The 19,869-nt window shown below is 35.8% G+C and overlaps 2 long non-coding RNA genes and 1 pseudogene across 3 annotated transcripts in view; 1 reads left to right on the top strand and 2 right to left on the bottom strand.

The window, feature by feature from the left end:
• Positions 1–19,869, top strand: part of LOC144303160 (uncharacterized) — a 69,236-nt gene that overhangs the window by 27,832 nt on the left and 21,535 nt on the right. For both annotated transcript variants that reach the window (XR_013370181.1, XR_013370182.1), the window contains exon 2: positions 17,445–17,575. This is a non-coding gene — a long non-coding RNA (uncharacterized LOC144303160). The remainder of the gene's footprint in view (positions 1–17,444; positions 17,576–19,869) is intronic.
• Positions 7,657–10,332, bottom strand: LOC144302823 (nuclear ubiquitous casein and cyclin-dependent kinase substrate 1 pseudogene; annotated as a pseudogene).
• The window catches only part of LOC144303159 (uncharacterized), a 49,661-nt gene continuing 43,913 nt past the window's right edge, over positions 14,122–19,869 (bottom strand). The window contains exon 4 of the long non-coding RNA XR_013370180.1: positions 14,122–14,386. This is a non-coding gene — a long non-coding RNA (uncharacterized LOC144303159). The remainder of the gene's footprint in view (positions 14,387–19,869) is intronic.

Genomic DNA, 19,869 nt, shown 5'->3' with positions numbered 1-19,869 from the left:
CTGAAAGTGGCCAATAAAATATAAACAATAGTCACTGTGAAGGCTTATTAAGAAAACTGTTTAAGGAAAACTGACTAATATGTCAGTATTCCAGCTGTAGTTTACTCTGTGATTATTGAATGCCAAGGTTCAGGGGTCAGTCAAGAATTTGGGGAGAATTTATATACTGCTCTTGGGACTCCTTCCTATTCGTGGCTACCTTCAATTCTTCTTTTCATTTTTCAGTAACCAGTATTCTTATTCATCAGTTTTCATATCTGCTTTCCCTATCATAGTTTCCCTACTCATAGTATATTCCTCTCTTTCTACTGCTGAATTATTTTGTTTTGTCATGGTAAGGCTATTTTCTGAACTTCTATTTTTTTAATAGTCTCCAACTCAATCTCCAGTCTTTTGTAGAGTCATCTTATTGTTTTTATTCTCTTTTTCTCTTTTAGCCTAGGAGACTCAGCATTCATCTTAAACTAAGAATCCAAGATGGTTACTCACGTAGTTGTTACCTTGATGGAAAGACTGGAAGTATGAACTCAACTGGGACCTCTGTCTTATTGTATAGTCTCAGAATTCCAAAGGGAATGTACTAAGACATCCAAGCAGAAACTGCAAAATTTGTTATTATTTAGCCTCAGAATTGCAGAAGGTAATTTGTGTCGTATTACACTGGTTAATATGCCCAAAAAGCCAGTGCCAGCTCAAGGCAGGGAGGGATAAGACCTCATACTTTACATAGAGAATAGCAAAGAACTTATAGCCATCTTTACTACAGGTGGTTCTTTTTTTTTTTTTTTTTCATTTTTTCCAGAAATCTTTAAAAGGGTAAAATAGGGATCCCTGGGTGGCGCAGCAGTTTGGCGCCTGCCTTTGGCCCAGGGCGCGATCCTGGAGACCTGGGATCGAATCCCACGTCGGGCTCCCGGTGCATGGAGCCTGCTTCTCTCTCTGCCTGTGTCTCTGCCTCTCTCTCTCTCTCTCTCTCTCTGTGTGACTATCATAAATAAATAAAAATTAAAAAAAAAATAAAAGGGTAAAAATAACCCGCATACTATTAGTGGATATGAAAATTAACTTAGATAAAGGCAGAACAGGTCAAATTTTAGCCAAGAGTGAAAGAAGTCTCATTACAAAACAAAAACAAAAACAAAAACAAAAAACAGAAAGCAAGAATTTTAAACTCCCAATAGTTATTATTGTGAAGGCTTTGTCGACCTACAAGGGGAGATACAAACTTTTAAATAGCTAACGAACCTTTAGAACTCTTGAGCAAGTCAAACTTTTAAATACCTAACAAACCTCAGAATAAAATTAAGCAAGTCATATCCAAACTAAGAATAATGATGTACATCAAACGTTTCTCAAATCTCTGAACAGGAGCTCTTGAGTTTATCATAGTATGATCTTCAAGGACCATGGGGCCTCCATACATATACAGCAGGGGGCCCTCTGGCACTGAGATACCTAAGTCCTGTTGACCTTGTTCTGGTACTGTTCTACCAAAGTTCATACAGACATTCCAGCACAGAATCCACTTGGAAATTTTTGGGATTTTTTAAGGGAACTCTGATTAAATAGATCTCTCACCCCTTGACAGTATCTCAGGTTTTTTGTCGTTGTTTTTGCCGGGGGTGGGGTGGGGTGTGGTGGGGGTGAGGGTGGGGGCGAGTAAAGAGTGTTTGTTTATTTGTTTTGAAGAAGAAAGGTAAATAAAAATTGGAAAGAGAAAACTAGAATAGTAAACATTCCTTTTGTTTACTAGTTTTTCATTGCCTTTCTTCATTCCTGCTAAATGCAGTGTATACTTAGGGAAAATAAAATGTTGGTCCGCTATCTAAGAAACTTATTTTCCTGAGTGATTCTGAAAATAATACATATGCCATCTCTTGGGCCCCAATATGACAAACTGCATACTTTGTGAGACTGTAGTTAGCAGAAGAATCTGAGGCCATAGAATATTAATTCATGAATAAACACAACAAGATGCCCAGGAATCAAAATAATTGATTTTTGCTCTACTAACTTTATTCTCCTCACAGTATTCTTTGATCAAATATATGAAACATGACTCATTTAATTACCTAATATAAGGGATTTGAGCTTACATTTCTTCATTAGATTTTTAAAAAATTATTCTCTGTAACAATAGATTTTATTCTATTGCCTAAGGAATCAACCACTAATTAGTCTTTTTTTCCTCGCAATATATAACTACTTATAATTTAAAAAAAATCAATGCTCAAAATATTTTAAAAACTAATTACATTGAGTTTCTTTTATAATGTTTTTATTAAAAATATTTTCACTTGAGTTCCATTATTTCTTCAAGGCATTGGCTTTAATTGATATAATTTTAATAGTTTCTCACATGATGCATGTCACAGATTTATATTAACATACTGTCATCAACTAAATAAATAGCTTCTCCTTGGTATAGTTTCTCTATAGTTAAAATCACATTCATAAATGCACCTTTTTCAGAGTTTAGAATTAAGGTTTTTTTTTTTTTTAAATACTCAAATATAAGAAAAACAAATAGAAATATATGCAAATTTTTCAACAGTTTAGAATTTTACCAAAAAATCAATTATAAGAGAATTTATTATTTCCTAGACTTGGTTATGTGTTTTTCAACTGACCTAGATAAAAATTCTGGATGCTATTTACCACTAGTTTTCATTGCTTTCATTATTCAAAGTACAAATGTTCCTAGATTGTCATTAGGAAGAAGTCCTTAGTTCCTTAATACCCTCACAAACTCTGCCAACAGAGAAGATTAAATAGCAGAACAATGACATACAAAAGAAAGAGTTAAAAATGATATTTTAGACTCTGAAACATCACTTAAAACTTCTCTAGGAAAGTAGAATAAGAGCTTTAATAAAATTTTCCCTCCATTAATAAATCAGTATGTACCCCTTCTCTCTCTGTCTAGATAGAATAAACAGAATCCTTATTTATGTATAAAGAGTATCTTACTAAAGTATAGGGAATTTGTCCAGGAAGACAATTTATAGGTGGACTGCTTAGTTATAGTTCAGTTTGGTCTCACTTGGACAAATATGGCTAGTTATTTTCAACTTCCTTGCTTACATACTAGCTAGACAATTCATTCCATTACTCAACACAGGATATAGAAGGCTTATTACCGAGAATATTCTCTATAAACCTTGTGATATGAGAGCGAACAATAGAGTCCATGACCTCAGAATTTGCATATAGCATTTCCTAAAGAGAAGAAAATATTCTCCAAAAGAACCTGATACTCTAAACTTGACTTCTCATGGTCAGATTCCACTGACCTTGAATACAGGTCATCTCCCATTAACTAATGTTTGTTATTTTTTCATTAAAGCTTAGTTAGGTCTCTCAACCTCAGTTACTTTATTTTTCTCATATTTGACCAGAGTATACCTTTCATCATACACAGTCCACCTATCTATTTTTTGCTTCATACTTTTTGCTTCCAGGCTAACTTAAAGGTCAAATTGTGGCTTCAAGCTAGCTACTAATATCATTTAGGTACTTAAGTGTGTTTTTTTTTCTTTACCTTCCTAGTCTAAATTAGGTGGCCCTCCTCATCTGTTTATAATGCTTGTATTCCAAACAAAACTTAAGCTCCCTGAAACAAACATATGTTTTTGTTTATGACAAAAGGAATATAATGACAACTTGCATATAATATGAAAGATGGGATTTCTTCTGTACACCATCTAACATCATGAATCTTGTGATTGGCCAATTAAATAAGTGAAGAACTGGGACTACAAGAGGGTACTGTTTGTGAGTGGCTCATCTCTAGATTGTATGTATGTGGACTTGAATTAATAACAACCTCACACCCTTCCTTCCCCTTGCAAAAACAAACAAACAAACAAACAAACAAACAGCAAAAAGTCTCTATTCCTGAGAAACAACCTCCAACTTATTAGATCTATATGAGAAGGCTAAAAAAAGGATAAGGACAAAAATAATGTCATAGCTCTAATGTATCTAACAACCGAACTGGCTAGTCATAGCATGCACCCTCCCCACATATATGTTGTTAATGTTACTGATGCATTTTATTCAATATTTTCAGAAAAAATTATTTATCATAGCTTGTTTTCTTAATAATAAATTTATTTTTTATTAGTGTTCAATTTGCCAACATACAGAATAACACCCAGTGCTCATCCCGTCAAGTCAAGTGCCCCCCTCAGTGCCCATCACCCATTCACCCCCACCCCCCGCCCACCTCCCCTTCCACCCCCCCCCCTAGTTTGTTTCTCAGAGTTAGGAGTCTTTATGTTCTGTCTCCCTTTCTGATATTTCCTACCCATTTCTTCTCCCTTCCCTTCTATTCCTTGTATGAGAGACACAGCGGTGGCTGCCATTCTGCTAGGTGTTGCTGGGTTAACTTGTGTCTAGGCTTCTTCCTGATTCAGCCACCGGGACTTTAGGTGCTAGAACACAGTTTCTATGTAAAAATTACAGTCTTTTCAAAAGTACTAAAGTATATATATATATATATTCTTGACCCAAAGAGAATTTTTCTAATTTATAAGTTTCTTTCTCCCAGGAGATTTTACTAATTTTCCCATAAGATAATGATGGTTGGATCCTATAAAATTGAGCAGAAATTACTTCTGTCAGTATTATAATAAGGTAGTTAATATTGAGTATTTTTATGAGGTAAGAACTAAAAAACAAGTTCTGTTTGAAAACATTGGATGAAATATTAGTTTATATCATTGAAAAAAATAATTTATGGTTTATAGTGTAGAAATCTGTATCTATCAAGTTTCCTTAGCTACAGTTGGATATTCCATAAGCAGGACTGTCTACATAATTTATAGAATCAAGTGCAAGAGGAAAATGTTGGGCCCCTTGCTCAAAATTATTAAAAGTTTCAAGGCAGTGAGAGTTGACCATTAAACCAAGCTTAGGGTACTATGTGACTGCAGATTGCATGCCTTGGCTATAATTTAGAGTTTTTATATTGATTACCTTACTATATACACATAATTACAAAGAAAATTCCTTCATCTTCTAGAAGAATAGCACAAGCTATCAACATTTGCAAAGGAAGAAACTGTAGCACAGAAAAGCATGATCTAGCTAAATCTTCCCAGTCAGCAGAAGTACTCAGGCAATAACTTATGTGTCCTAACTCCAGTCTTGCTCTCTGTTTACTTTATCAGATTTCATCTCCAAATCGAACTCCAATTTCAACAAATGGCAAAGACATTTATGACCAATATACACTGCTTCCCCTCAGAACATCACCTCTGGAGTCAATTCTAGGAATTTAATTGTATGAGACAAACAACAACTGCTACTTTCGTGAATTACTTTTTTCCCCATTCAGAGTCCAAAACATTGCAGGATTGGGGAAATGAGAAAACTCATAAAGCAGCAGCTCTTTCCTATCCAGTGCAGCTGAGAGATACAATTAATAAAAATGGAGAGACTCCACAGCCTAGCAGCACCCAAAGTAATAACTCCTTTTATGAATATGAGACATAGGTCCCAGGGTGTCTGGAGGCAGGTTTCTGCTCTATTGATCACATTGTCAGACAACACATTTCATATCACTGAACATGTCCTATTTCGGAAGATGTGGGAAAGGGACACTGGAGGAAACATAAATGTCAGAAGAAGTAGAAATGCCTGCGAACCTCAGCACATGTTTCTTGGAGCAAAAAAGCCGATCTGGTTTGGGAAACCAGTCCCAGGAGTGATCAGAAATTAGAAAAGCATCCATAGCTGGTAAAGTACTTGAATATGCTAAGTATAGACAACATGGCATGAAAGACCAAGCTATTGCAAGTATTCATTTCCTAGGAACTACCAGGAAGCTATCAATTTCTCATTCTTTCACACATTTGGCAAATTCTTATACATAGCCACACTGATTCCTATGATATAAGTCATTCTGTCCATTGTATGCAGGTATAAATTCAATGCAGTTGTCAGGTTATTCTGTGTCCTATCTCCACAAATTTTTTCTCCCATTAATCTTATTGGCAAGTTAAAAGTCAAGAGATTTCATCCAATATTTATTAAAAGGGGAAGGATCCCTGATATGACAATGAAATTATTTTTAGTGATTGTCTTCTTAAACTTTTTAAAATCAGAAAGCTGCCTGATTCCTACACTCTCTTTCTAGTGCCCCTAACCTAGCTTTCACTCTGTTTTTGTAATCCCCAGCTGGACCCTCCATCCTTTTAACTGAAAAGTAGGAAAGGGCATTTGTTGGGGCATAAGCAATTCTAATCATTTAGAAAGGCTGTTCCAGGTGGAAACATTTCTTTGTCATTCAGACATCCTCTTAGTTTGACTAGGTCCCTTTTATTGAATCAGAAAATATATTGAATACCTACTAGCTGCTTGGTGTACATTATCTCTAGATATTTATAAACACTACACATGAAAATGCCATTCACCCTTCACAAGCTAAGTGGGATGGAGATAGATTTTGAACATAAAGATGTGAAGCAAGAGATGTAGTTTGCAGCTATGGGGATCAAGCAAGACAACCTAAATTGGTGGTACTCAATTTCTTGAAATGGGTGAAATTGCAGGTGGGACTCTCCTTATACATGGGGATTTAGAGAGTAAACTGCAGTTTCAAAATTTTCTTTTTTTTTTCTTTTGAATTAAATTAGGCAAAACATGTGTTCCCTTTAAAAAACATACTCTTCGGATACATCTATTTCAGAACAAGTATTACTCTATTGTGCAAACTTCTTTTCATCTCTCTCTCGAGTTTCACATTAATTGGTACTTTATTTGCTTAAAACCTAAATGTCAGTTAAGAAGAAATATACTCCAGTGCATAGATCTTGCCATTTAAATTCTAAGGTTCTTTTTTTTTCAGCCTTGGTAAAATTTTATCCAGGAAACAATAGATACATATGTACTTAAAAACAAGAACCATTAGAAAATGAAATAGGAAAGAGTGATTTAAGTTTTAGCGGCCCCTGACCTGACCTTTTTTTTTTTTTTTTTTTTTTTTTTTTTTTTTTTTTTTTTTTTAAGTTCCTGAAAGACTGTAGCAAGATAAAAGGATCACTGGCTCCTGGTCTCTTTGAGATAACGAGTGATGAAATTTAAAACACACACACACACACACACACACACACCTCCAAACAAGGTCAGTTAACACCATTCCCTTCCTTGACCCCAAGGTAAAAAATATGAATACTTTCAGTAATAATTTAGAAATCATCTTTATCTCCTCTGTGCCCCATCAATTGGGGTTTAACATCATGATTTTTTTAGATACCTATATTTGTGTATAATAGACATATAAACTTGTATTAGATGACAACTGATTTTTTTTAACCCCAGATAAAGAAAGAAGCAATCATTTTTAACTAAAACCCTTCTATGTTTTTTGATTGCGGTTCAACTTGCTACTGTTTAGGAAAAAAAAAAAAAAAGAAATTTCCATAGTGTTCTCAAATCTTACTGCTTTACAATTGTCATATACTCCATTAAAAAATCAAAAGATGAAGCAGTCAATCCAGTGATTACTTTCACATGGCTTTATTGGGAAGGGGTCAGAAAGAGGGATGATGGCAAAGAGAGGACCAATAGACAAGTAAATTAAATTTAAGCATTTTCTTTAAAAAGAGAGATTTTCAAGAAAAGGATAAAAGCACTGAAAGTCCATGAATCAAACCATAGCCAAAACTATGTTCTATCTGAAGTAGATTTTCTTTTTCCTTTTTTCTTTTTTTCTTTTTTTTTTTAAATAAAATATCTCCCCAAACCATCATTACTTTTTAATCCTCCACAGACTGAGCTTCATCTTCAGACCCGTTATCCCCAGATTTTTCAGGTGGATGGCTTGCAGAGGGCTTCTTTTCTGGAGAGCTATCTGGTTTCTCCTTTTCGTTGGGAGAAGGAGCCTTTTCCTTTGATACCTTTAAAGCTGTGGAGTGACCTACCTTCCCTTTGCCTCTCACAGGGGGTTTGGCCTCACTGTAGCCTTTGGCTTAGGTTTGGGCATTTTCTTTTATCTCAGGATTGGACTTCTTAGGGATCTTTTTGTTTTTCTTTTCTTTTTTTTTTTTGGAACTGCCATAGTCATTATCATCATAGTCTTCCATTAGGAAATCTTCATCACTGCTGGAATCTTTCTCTTGGAGTGGTGCTTCAACCTCCTCTTGTTCTTCACTGCCCTCATCTTTCATGAGCATCTCTCTCTCTCTGATTGGAAGCTGCTTTAGAGGCTGCTTGCCATTGCTGACACATATTTTGATGATCTTTTTATCTTCACTGTCTTCTGCTGAGTGAGAATCACCCTTCTTGGTCTCCACATCTTTTTCTTTAGAGTCCTCACTATCTTCCTGTGAATTCTTTCCAAATTGCCTCTTATTTTTGCTTCCTGGGAAAATGAGTGAATTTTCTTAGCTAGAGGGCCTGCATCTCTTCCATAATCTTCATCAGCATCATCAGATTCTTGAAATTCTGAAATATCAATGACCTTTCTATTTCTGACCTGCGGAGATCTGTTTGCTGTCAAAACAGAAAATGGTCAAGAAGACAACAAAGATCAGGATTCCACTCTATCCCTGGCACCCTACCAGCCCCCCTTTGGCTGGTGAGTGTACCTCAAGCTACTGGCTTTTCAAACTCTACTGCTTCTTGGTTCAGGGCCCCTTAATCAGATGAGGACTCCCAACCCCCCATCTCTTCAAAATACCATATCTCTCTTTATTAGGTTGTATACCTGTTGAAACAAAAAAATATGCTAATTGTTCTTTCATCCTCAGAACTTACCATATTGTATGGCAAATGAAATCCATAACAACAATTTTAATAATGTATTACATTATTGCATCACATCAGGTATTGTGTTAAATGCCTGGTGTTCATAATGCTGGTTCATCTTCATAATGATCCAATGATTTCAATATGTTAGTATTTTCATTTTAATAATGGGAAAATGTGGCTTATAATCACACACACTAAATTTAGGGTTTGGGTCCATAGACTAATCAAGGACCACAAATTGAAAGATTCAGTTTAACTTCCCTTCAATTTCAGCAAGCAGCCATCTGAATAGTGAGATATAAATAAAGACTCAGGCTCCTGTTAGGGCCCCTAGAAACAATCTTTAAGGTGTAGTACACACAAGCAGGTCAAATCATATATGCTTATTTGGAACAACAGCCTTTCCTGAATGGAGGAGCATGACCACTCATAACTGAGAGCAGGGAATTCTTCATCCCAACTCACCCAGATCAAAAATGCTTACTATCCAGGTTTTATGTAGCATGTTTTCTCCTGTGTCCAAGAACAGAAGAGGTATGGATGTGTATTTGCATCTTGTTTCCTTTAGATTCTTCCAACATATAGAAATCATACCTGGGCTTATTGAAGTTTTTTGGTTTTTGAATTACCACTTTAGTAGAAGGGACCAATCAGTGGCTGTATGACTTGTTTTGTTGTACTTTCTTCTGCAGTGGCTAGTGTGTTATTTTCTTATTCTTTTTTTCATACTTCAATCTGAAAAGGAAAGAAATTCTGCCTTTACCATCCTTTCTGTCTACTAATTGCTAACTACCTCCCCAAAAGGAGAAGAAGCTGAAGTCATTGGTCAGAGCTAAATAGTGAATGTAACATAAGATGCACCCAACCATTAGTGGTCCCTGGTTTCAGTTCTTTCAGCCAAATGCAGCATTCTCTTTTCTGTGTCTGGAAGTTATGAGGTAGGCACACGTTGGACAGGGTCCACCAGCCTCTTCTCACTTTCAGTTCCATCTCAGATTGGGGGAGGAGGGGTGTGTGTGAAGCATACTTTTCATTCTTGTTCATATGACTTATAGGATAAAGAGATTCAGAGTTGACTCCATAGATTCCAAAAAGATGTAGGACAATATACTTTGGCTTTCAGGCTAATATTTCCTGAAGAAAACAATGAAATCTAGAAAAGCCCTATGTTTGTTTGTATAATATTTTGTCTGACAATAAATAATGTTGGCCCTTTATTTTTCATGTACTTATTTTTTTTTTGTTTTGGTTTTTTGAACGTTATCAACCTGAAAAAGGTGGAATGATGAATGATGGGATTTTGGCACCAAAACACCTTAACATTTAAGGTGCATGCTTAACAACTATTTATTTCTTTTCTCTACTTTACAGTCCTCCAGAGATAGGATAAAAAGGTATCCCGTCAAAGAGGAGAGACTTTGAGGAGACAGAAGGAAATCCTCAATTCAAACTTTGGACAATGATGTTTCCTCTGGCTAAGCCACCTACTTTCTTTCCTTCCAGCTGAGTATGGCAGATATTGGTAGTTGTCCACCGATATTCATACTCTCCTTCCAGAGTCTTAGCTGAGCACATGGCCAATTAGGAGCCCTTGTGGCTAGATGACCAAGTTCTAAGCAGCAGTGGTTTATGTCCCACTTTTGGATCTTAATTATAGATGACTAAGTCTGCTTTCTCCTTGACCCTCTCCTCTTTGCCATTGACTGGCACATACACATCTGATGCAGTTGCAGATGCCAAGCATTCAGAAATGAAGATATATCTTGAGCATGACAGAGTTTTCCTAGTGGTTATGGGCTTATTTTTAACTATTTTGTGAAAGAATAGTAAGCTTCTGTAATTCTTAAGCCCTTGTCCCTTGGGTCTTTTGATTGCATTATTTTATAACATTTCCCAACTAATGCATGGTAAGGTGCTCCTCAGAAACATGGCTTACTCTCTTTCCCTATATTTTCTTTCCCATGAGTCCCTGATTATACAGATCCTTAGTTCATACCATAGTTTTCAATGTCTTTGGTCATGACATTTGTGAGCTAAATTACAGGGTTTTTTTTTTTTTTTCTTGATACAAAGAGATATGTATTTCTTCCTTTTTACTGGGTTCTTCTAAGCTGATGATGCCTTCTTTTCATTTTAGAATCAGATAGTCATATTATTTTTAGTCTTCTTATTTTTAATCCTTACCGAAAATAAATGAAAACTTTTGGATATTTATGAGCTCCCTTTTACAAATACAAGTACAGAAGGATGGATGATGCCTGACACTCCTCTATTAACAATTTCAACATGTTTTTGTTTTTCCTTTGTAATGCCTCCCTTCGCCAGCCTCTCCATAGTGAATGCATTTGCTCTTCTGGAACATTTTTCACTAAAAAGCATAATAAACATAACTCCAAAGAGCTGCTCAAAGGAAAAAATCCACAATATAAATTCCCATCCCTTGCAGAACCTGGAGAGTAAGATGGTATAATTCAGAGAATCAAGAATTTCAAATTATATAGATGTAGGTTCAAATAGTTTGCTATCTATGAATATTGGTTAAGTTTACCTCTTCAGACCTAAGTTTCTCATCTATGAAAGAGGATAGCAATAATTGCCTGATGCAGGTTAAATGAGATAATACAGGTAATGTGTAGTTTGTAGAGTGAATAGCACATTGCTGACACATGGTAGCCACTAACTCACTGTTAATTCTTCTTGTCGTTAATGTTTTGATTCTTTTCTAAATTTATCTTCACAAGTAATTGACGGTCAGTGTATTTGGAAGCAGTGTCAGAAGCCAAGATGTTTGCCTGGTTTAGAGAGAGTGAATGTTTTGTCAAGCCATTGGGGCCTACTCCAAATTCACAAAAACAACACAAAATGCTTACTGAACTGTAGAACACTAATTATGCACCCTATTTATAATAATCTTACAAAGTCTCATTACCTACAGCAGTCACAATGCATTCATCTCCTTTCTGTTTAGGCTGGGAAAATTACAGGAAGGCCTTGTCATTCTTTTTGGAGTTTTCTGTATTTGGTGACATTTCCCCAGCTTGCTGCAAAACAGCAGCTGCAATTAATTACTTTCTGAATCGACTAGAGGACAGCTTGTAAGTTTTCTGCTGCCCTCTGTCAATTCTGGCACAATGAATTCTCTTTTAAACTTGCATTTTACAACTTGCATTTCAAACGTTTTAAAGATTGCAGGGCCTGAATATAAAATGGAAAATGAAGGAGTATTTTGTATTTAGTATTTTCCAAGAAAATATAGCACTATAATGATAATCAATCAACTCTGGATCCTAATGTTTGCAATGAACAAATATTTTTCCTTTTTAAAAAATCTAAAACTTTGTAGAAATCTCGTAATTGTTAAGCTTACATCACCTTATGCCTCTAACCAAAGATTGCAACCTCTTTGGGCTTGCCTATACTGACATTATCATTTTCCAAAGTTTTGATCATCTGAAAATGAAATGCAATAAGCAAAGAAAATCCCAGCCTGAAAGTTCTTGTCAATCTTGCTTAGTCAGTAATTGCAAATACTCACACTGTGTTCAGAGTCTATGTTAAATGAAATGTCTTGCATTTATTTTGTCTTCAAGTTTTCAAGTTGTATACAGACACATACCACAGAACTTTTTATGTTACTGGAGCACATCTCCATAATTGATATTAAAACATGGTGAGGGGTCATAATCACAATCAGATAAATGATTCCCAGTTGATCATTTATAAAGGATTTTAGAAAGTATTTTTGAATATAGGTTTTACATAAGAAGTCTAATAGTCTTCAAAGTCACTTTAAACAGAACGATCATGTTACATATATAAGAAGACAATATTTGAGATGAGGTCACTGTCTGTCCTCTATGCCCTTGCTCACCACCTGCCTTGTATCTGCTCTACATAAATAGCGAAGCATTCTCAGCTTCACAGATGATAGAAGCCAGACCAATCGATACTGACCTCTTTCAGAAGTTTCTAGACATAGATATTTTGAAAATGTGAGGTTCAAAGAATATTGCCAGCTGAATCCACATTGAGAATTAAAAGGATTTCTTAAATAAAAAGGTGTTCCAAATGTGCGAACTTGGTTTCCTACAAATGAGTCAAAAGTCAAAAGTAATCATAACTGCCTTTGTCCATTCAGTCAGTTTATTCTTTTATTTTGTTAGTAGGAAAACAAGAAGTTAGAGGATGACTTTGTGTCTCAGGCTGACTGAACTGTCAATATGATAGTTGATCATGGAGTCAAACATAAGTGAGAGACAAACCTTCCATATGCCAATTTTCAAATGAAATGATCCAAAACCTGTTCCCAGAATCCCAAATCTTTTCATCTACTTCATGAATGTAATAAGGGGCCAGAGTGTGAAGAGAGGCTTTTGCAAAAGGGATTGGTGAACACAGTTCTTTACACAGAGCTGTTGCTTTGCTGAGATCTCACCATCCTTCTTCCAAGGGATGAGAAGCAAGCAAGGCAACACCTTCTAATTTCAAGTTTAGAAAGGGAGCTTCAAGAGTATCAAAATATAATTTTCAAAAAGTTAACTCTCACACAAAATAACAGTGAGTCTGGGTCAATAATTTATTTAATTCATTAATGAGCAACTAGCCTGGTGACAAAACTATGTGTATATATATATATACTGAATATATAATGCTATATAACATGTAACGGCATATGTAACATAACCTATAACATACATATAAATATATAAAATATATATTATACATATATATTCAGGGGAAAAAAATAAATGCCAGATAAGTTTTCAAAGTTAGATAGAAAATTATATAACATCTTATGGGACAAAAAATCATAACCATAGAAATCAGTCCTTTTCTCTACTAAAAAGATTGTTTGCATCTCTACTGATCAAAAAAAATTTAGTTTTAATTTAGTTAATATCTGACTTTCCAGAGTCTGAGACTTAATTATTGGTAAATAGTAAATCAAAAATGTTATCTTTTTTTAGAGTGACGGCCTCTGGACAGGTTAGTCAGATGATACTCTGATACTAATTTGAAAAGACATGGTAATCTTTTTTTGCCTTATTTGTAAAGTTTAGATAACATTCTTGATAAAGAAATCACTCAGAATGTTTTGAAATATATTACCTACAGTCAAAAAGCAGACAGTAGGGACGCCTGGGGTGGCTCAGTGGTTGAGTGTCTGCCTTTGGCTCAACGTGATCCCTGGCCCCTGGGAATGAACCCACAGGGAGCCTGCTTTTCTCCCTCTGCCTATGTCTCACCTCTCTCTCTGTGTCTCACATGAATAAATAAATAAAATCTTAAAAAAAAAAAAGAAAAGAAAAAGAAAAACAGACAGTAGTAGTGACTCCTGCCTGAAGAAGATAAAGTGAAGTACATTGGGATCTAATCAGGTCCCTAGAAATCTAGAAGGCAATAGTAGGGCAGCCTAGTAGCATACCTGATGATAGACTCTTTAGTCCTACTGCCCTGAGACGGTAGCAAAACTCCTTATGTTGTAGGAGTGTTCTTCCCTGAGCAGATCTGGGCCTTTGGTTCAGAGAGTAAGCACAGAATCTTCTTGGTCCTGACGAGTATGGTCTTCTGGATACAGGGACCTCAGGAGAAAGCCTAGGAGTATGCTGCTGGATGCCTGGGGGCTGAACTAGAAGTCGCAAGAGACCATCCGAGAGATAGATACCTCTAGTTAATCAGTTAATCATGACAACTATAGGAAAGAATGGGAACAAGCAGGTAACTTTTGAAAGGCCAACTAAAGCACCCCCAAAAGAAAGATCTAGCTTTCATCATTAGCGAGGCCCACTCAGGATCACTAACTTAAGCCATCTGCCACGCCCATATTGTTCACAAGTAAAGCACCTAAGAACTGGCCTAGAGACACCCCTACCTACCTCAGCCTTTGCCTGGGCAGGAAAATGGAGAATGTAAGCATGAAGAAAACAGAGAATAGAGGTACCTCAAACCCTCCCCAAGCGGGCTTTCTGTCTGAAGTAAGCTAAATCAGAGATTTGTGTGTGCATGTATGGTCTTTATTTCCAAACACATGCTCCAGATATACTACAGTGATTCTTTTTTTTTAAATTTAAACTTAACCATATCATCCTTTTCCCCAGTTTTTTTTGAGATATATTTAATCTTATAACTATTCTAATTACTCATATAATACTATATAATATACTAACATATTGTATTAGTTTAAGATATACAACATAATGACTCAAAATATTTATATATTTCAAAATAATTATCAAATTTAGTTAACCATCCATCACTTCACATAGTTACGAATTCTGTTTCCTTGTGGTAAGAACTTTAAGATCTACTCCCTTAGCAACTTATGAATATACAATATATATTTGATATGCTAACTATAGTGACCATACCGTGCATTTCATCACCAGAATTAATTTATCTGTAACTGGAAGTCTGTACCTTTTGTCCACCTTCACCCATGTCCCTACCCTCCATCCCAACCTAAAGTCGACAAAGTTGGAGATCTGCCACTAAGTTTAGAATTGTAATGCTTATATGGGACTGGATATTAATTTTGGATATTGACTGGATATTGAATTTCTGAATAATGACTTTTTATGACTAAAACTGACTATTTTTCTTTCCTTTTTTTTTTTTTTAACCTGAATGGGAACAGAGAAGTCATGAACCTGCCCCAGTTTTCACTGAGGGGCCGGGAAAGGAATATATCTCTCTAAATAAAACTTTAAAGGAAGAATGGGAAATAGAAATACAAAACTCATTGTGGTTACCGTCTACATGCCATGCTTTTTCACTAGTAGCAGAAATTGTTTCTCTTATATGAGGAAATCCGAGAATGGAACTTATACACATTCCAGGACCATACCTACTCACCTCACCATGATCCCATATTACTATTTTGGGGTTTAGGAACTGAAAGTAAAACTTCACCACCAAATTGATAGAGAATAACCACAACTAAAGAAATCAAAATGATAGTAAATGATACTTTGTTCCCCATTCCACTTTTAGATGTCTGTGCTAAACTTTTTAGGTATGTGATATAAAGAGAAATGTATATCATTACAATAAGTAAATATTTTTGGTTTTCTAATATGACATTAAATTGATAGCCTGGAAGATATGTGATATTCCTCATAAGTAAATTTTTACTTTCCAAGGTAAAAATACAGTGTATCCATTTGAACAAAGCATTGTTTTGTTTTGTTTTGTTTTGGGCTTATTTTGGCTAGGGATGCTGCATAGTATTGTAGCAAACTGAAGCTTTCAAAATTAAATAGGTTTTGGGTTGAATGCCACCTCTACCACCTTTTAACTTTCTGATTTGAGCAAAGTACTTATTTCAGAGCCTCAGTTTTTCCATCAATAAAATAGGGATAATATCCACTTCATTACATTTTAAATGGAATTTTCCCCCTTCTGTACTGTAAGTAAGGATTAGACAGTATACTAATAATAGCCTGACAAGGAAAAAGTATTTAACTTTTTGAAAAAAAATACTCATAACCTTCAAGGCTTATTATGATGTATATGACTTGGTGAATAGTTTTTCCTTCTGACTTTGACATGTAGACTGAATTTGAACTTCAAAGTCAAATGTCTTCCCATTAGGTCCACTCTGCTGAGCTCTGCTCCAGGGACCACTAGAGGGTCATTGGTTTTCCTGAGAACTCTGAGATGCTTGGCTGCAGCTAGTGACCCTTAGGTCCTGATGCCAGGCACTTTGATTTACCTCCTGCTTCAGGTCTTACAAAGGGTACAACTGGTTTTGAAAATCTCTAAGCAATTTAGATCCTGGAATAGAAATTTCAAAAGTCAGCTGGTTTGAATTTCCAAGCTCTGGAGACACAACAATTTGAGAGCTATGTATAAACCTAGATGCTAGCTTGCTGTGAAATTTTGAGAAAAAAATAAAGATCCTTTAGAAAAGGACTATGAAACAAATGAGTGCTGAAGACTCTGATGTTCTTCTCAGAACTCAGCGGGAAAGAGGTAGTGGATGAATGAAGCTCCAGAACAAAGGGGATATTCTTGGGTCTCCATGACCCCACCTTGGGAACAAGGAGCAAGCACTACCTCTGATGTTGTCAGAAAAGAAGAATTTCTGGGCAGCCTGGGTGGCTCAGTGATTTAGCACTGCCTTCAGCCCAGGGCGTGATCCTGGAGACCCAGGATTGAGTCCCACATCAGGCTCCCTGCATGGAGCCTGCTTCTCCCTCTGCCTGTGTCTCTCTGTGTGTGTGTGTGTCTCTCATGAATAAATAAATTTTTAAAAAGAAGAAATGAAGGATTCCAAGGATAAATCTGGAGACAGGGTCCAGTAAAAGGCATTAATGAGGTATGAAGATCAGTTGTTCAGTTGGCAAAAGGCAAAAGAACCCTTGGTGCAGTGCAAGGTAAACCATTTTGACACACTGTCTGAGGACTCAAAATTCAACGATACAACCAATTTTCTACAAAACCTAAGAAGAAAATTCAGATATTTCCAGTGTACATATGAACATTTTGGTCAAAACACCCGGAAAATGGGCTACATTCACAACTATATAGTAGTTAGTAGAACCAATAGTCTAGAATTCCATATAGGAATGAGTCCAATAGTTCAGCGTTGTCCATCCACCTGAGGATAAACTAAAGCATTTTGCCATCAGCTCCAGACCCCATTGAATGGAAGTTGTTCCTAAAGACCTTAACTCCCTACATTCCAGGTTGCAAACACCTGCTTGATGAGTGAGTTCCACAAGGACTACAGCATAGGAGGAAAAGTTTACTCTTATAAGATGAAAGACTCTTCAAGGCAAGAAATTTGTCACTGTGAGATGAGTGGCTGAAATTGGAGGTAAGACTGTGAAGATGTCATTTTGGGATTAGAAAGTATACAGTAAAAAAAAGTATATATATGTAATATATATACTATATATAGTATATATATACTATATATACTTCTATATACTTCTATATATATACTTATATATATACTTATATACACTTATACTATATATACTATACTATATATATAATTATAGTATATATACATATACTTCTATATATACTTATATATGTCATTTTGGGATTAGAAAGTATACAGTAAAAAATGTATATATATATATAATATATATATGTGTGTGTATGTGTGTATATATATATATATATATATATATATATATATAGTATAGCCACAGCTAATGGTTTAATTGGATAGTAGACATTGGATGAGCATTCCATAAGCTATGAGAGAGAACAGGATGAACAAGGGTAAATACCATTTATTTATGAGTAGAGAATGCGTTAAGTAGTGTCTGGGAATACTGAATGAGGCTCCTGACAAAATTAGCTCCCCTCAGTGCCCGTTACAGTGTCTAGAATTCTAGTATTATTGCATTCCCTCCAATCTTGCATTACATTCCAGGAAACTTCATTTTAAAAACAAATTGCACTGCAGTTAGTTGTACAATTCTTCTTCATGTAGGGATGTTAGTTACCATAGTTTCTCTGCCACTATTCCTGGAGATAAGGAAGTTATGAACAGGTTACACTACTTCCTGACAAGAGATAATTCTTCCCAGAAAACCGGACTTCTTCCATTTCTTCCCGTGAAATTCATACATGTTTATTTTTACCAAGCACCACAAATTTTAAATTGTTTTGCTTTTGGAAAGATCCAATATATGGTTTTTCCAAAGACATTTTCCTCTATTATTTGAAATATGTTTTCAGTTCATTTGTTCTCAACTCAAACTGTTGCTTAATAAAAGCCATTTGATGCTCAAGCCAACTTTGAAGATCATTGCATCTTTCCCCAAAAATCTTTTAAAAGGAAATTATGCTCTGCCAGCAAGAAATAGAACTAAACTAATGGTAAGTTTTGCTCTGTCATACCAAGGGGCTAAAGTTCGAAGGGGCTAATTAAAAAAAAAAAAAAAAAAAAAAAAAAAAAACTACCTGCCCTTGATTAGTGGGCCCAGGAAACTGATAAACTTTTTTTTAAAAAAAGATTTTATTTATTTATTCATGAGAGACACACACACAGAGAGGAAGAGACATAGACAGAGGGAGAAGCAGGCTTCCTGCAGGGAGCCCGATGTAGGACTTGATCCCAGGACCCCGGGATCACACCCTGAGCCAAAGGCAGATGCTCAACTGCTGAGCCACCCAGGCATCCCCCTTTTTTTTTGAAACTGGCAAACTTTTATTTATTTTTATTTTTTAAAATATTTTTTATTTGTTTATTTATGAGAGACACACACAGAGAGAGAGGTAGAGACAAGGTAGAGGGAGAAGCAGGCTCCATGCAGGGAGCCCAATGCGGGACTAGATCCTGGGACTCCAGGATCACGCCCTGGGCCAAAGGCAGGCACCAAACCATTGAGCCACCCAGGGATCCCCAACTGGCAAACTTTTAAACTCAAAACAGATGTGAAATATTCTTGACTAGTGAAAGAAGATGTGATTCCAGTGAAGCCAAAACCTCGGTTTTAGATAAACATATTAGAGACTGAATTCAGTTTATAAGTTCAGTTTAAAAAAAATATAAAAAAAAAAAAACAGGTGAAAGACTTTAGTTCCAGCCAACTGACTTGCTTCTTGTGCCCTGAGGAAGAACAGATGGATGGAATGGTCTGAAGGTGCTTCTCTAGCTAAGGAGAAAATAGACCTTGAAATAGATCACTTAGTCAGACCTCTCATTATTTTAACGACTACTCAGTGTAGAATGGCACAATACGGGTAATAAAGTATTATGTTCCCAAAGGCAGCTTCTTGAAAGGCTAGCTTGGCAGCTGTTCATTTCACCTGGAAACTTCAATTCAACACTACAACAAATGGAGTCTGGCAAGGAACTGTGAGAGGTCCCTAATTTATTAACATCAAGAGGCAAGTTTTAAAGGGACAGTTTTCCTTTCTGTGCATAATAGTTTAGCAAAGGTCAGAATCATTTACAATCCCCAAAATGTGCAAGTAAATAACTTTGATTACACAGTAATGTACAGCAAGGAATGTTCTTCCTCACACTGATTTGGTGAGCCTAAGAAAATCTGAAGAGTAGGACATGGTAAAACCGTGCACATTTTTCCTTTCAGTACCATTCTGCCTGAGGATCTGTTTCTCTCTTTCTCCACTTGTCCCCAAACATTT

Source organism: Canis aureus, chromosome 32 (assembly GCF_053574225.1).
Source record: "Canis aureus isolate CA01 chromosome 32, VMU_Caureus_v.1.0, whole genome shotgun sequence".
Classification (NCBI taxonomy): Eukaryota; Metazoa; Chordata; class Mammalia; order Carnivora; family Canidae; genus Canis; species Canis aureus.
Note: the sequence above shows the minus strand (reverse complement) of the source record. Positions and strands in the feature narration are given on the sequence as shown.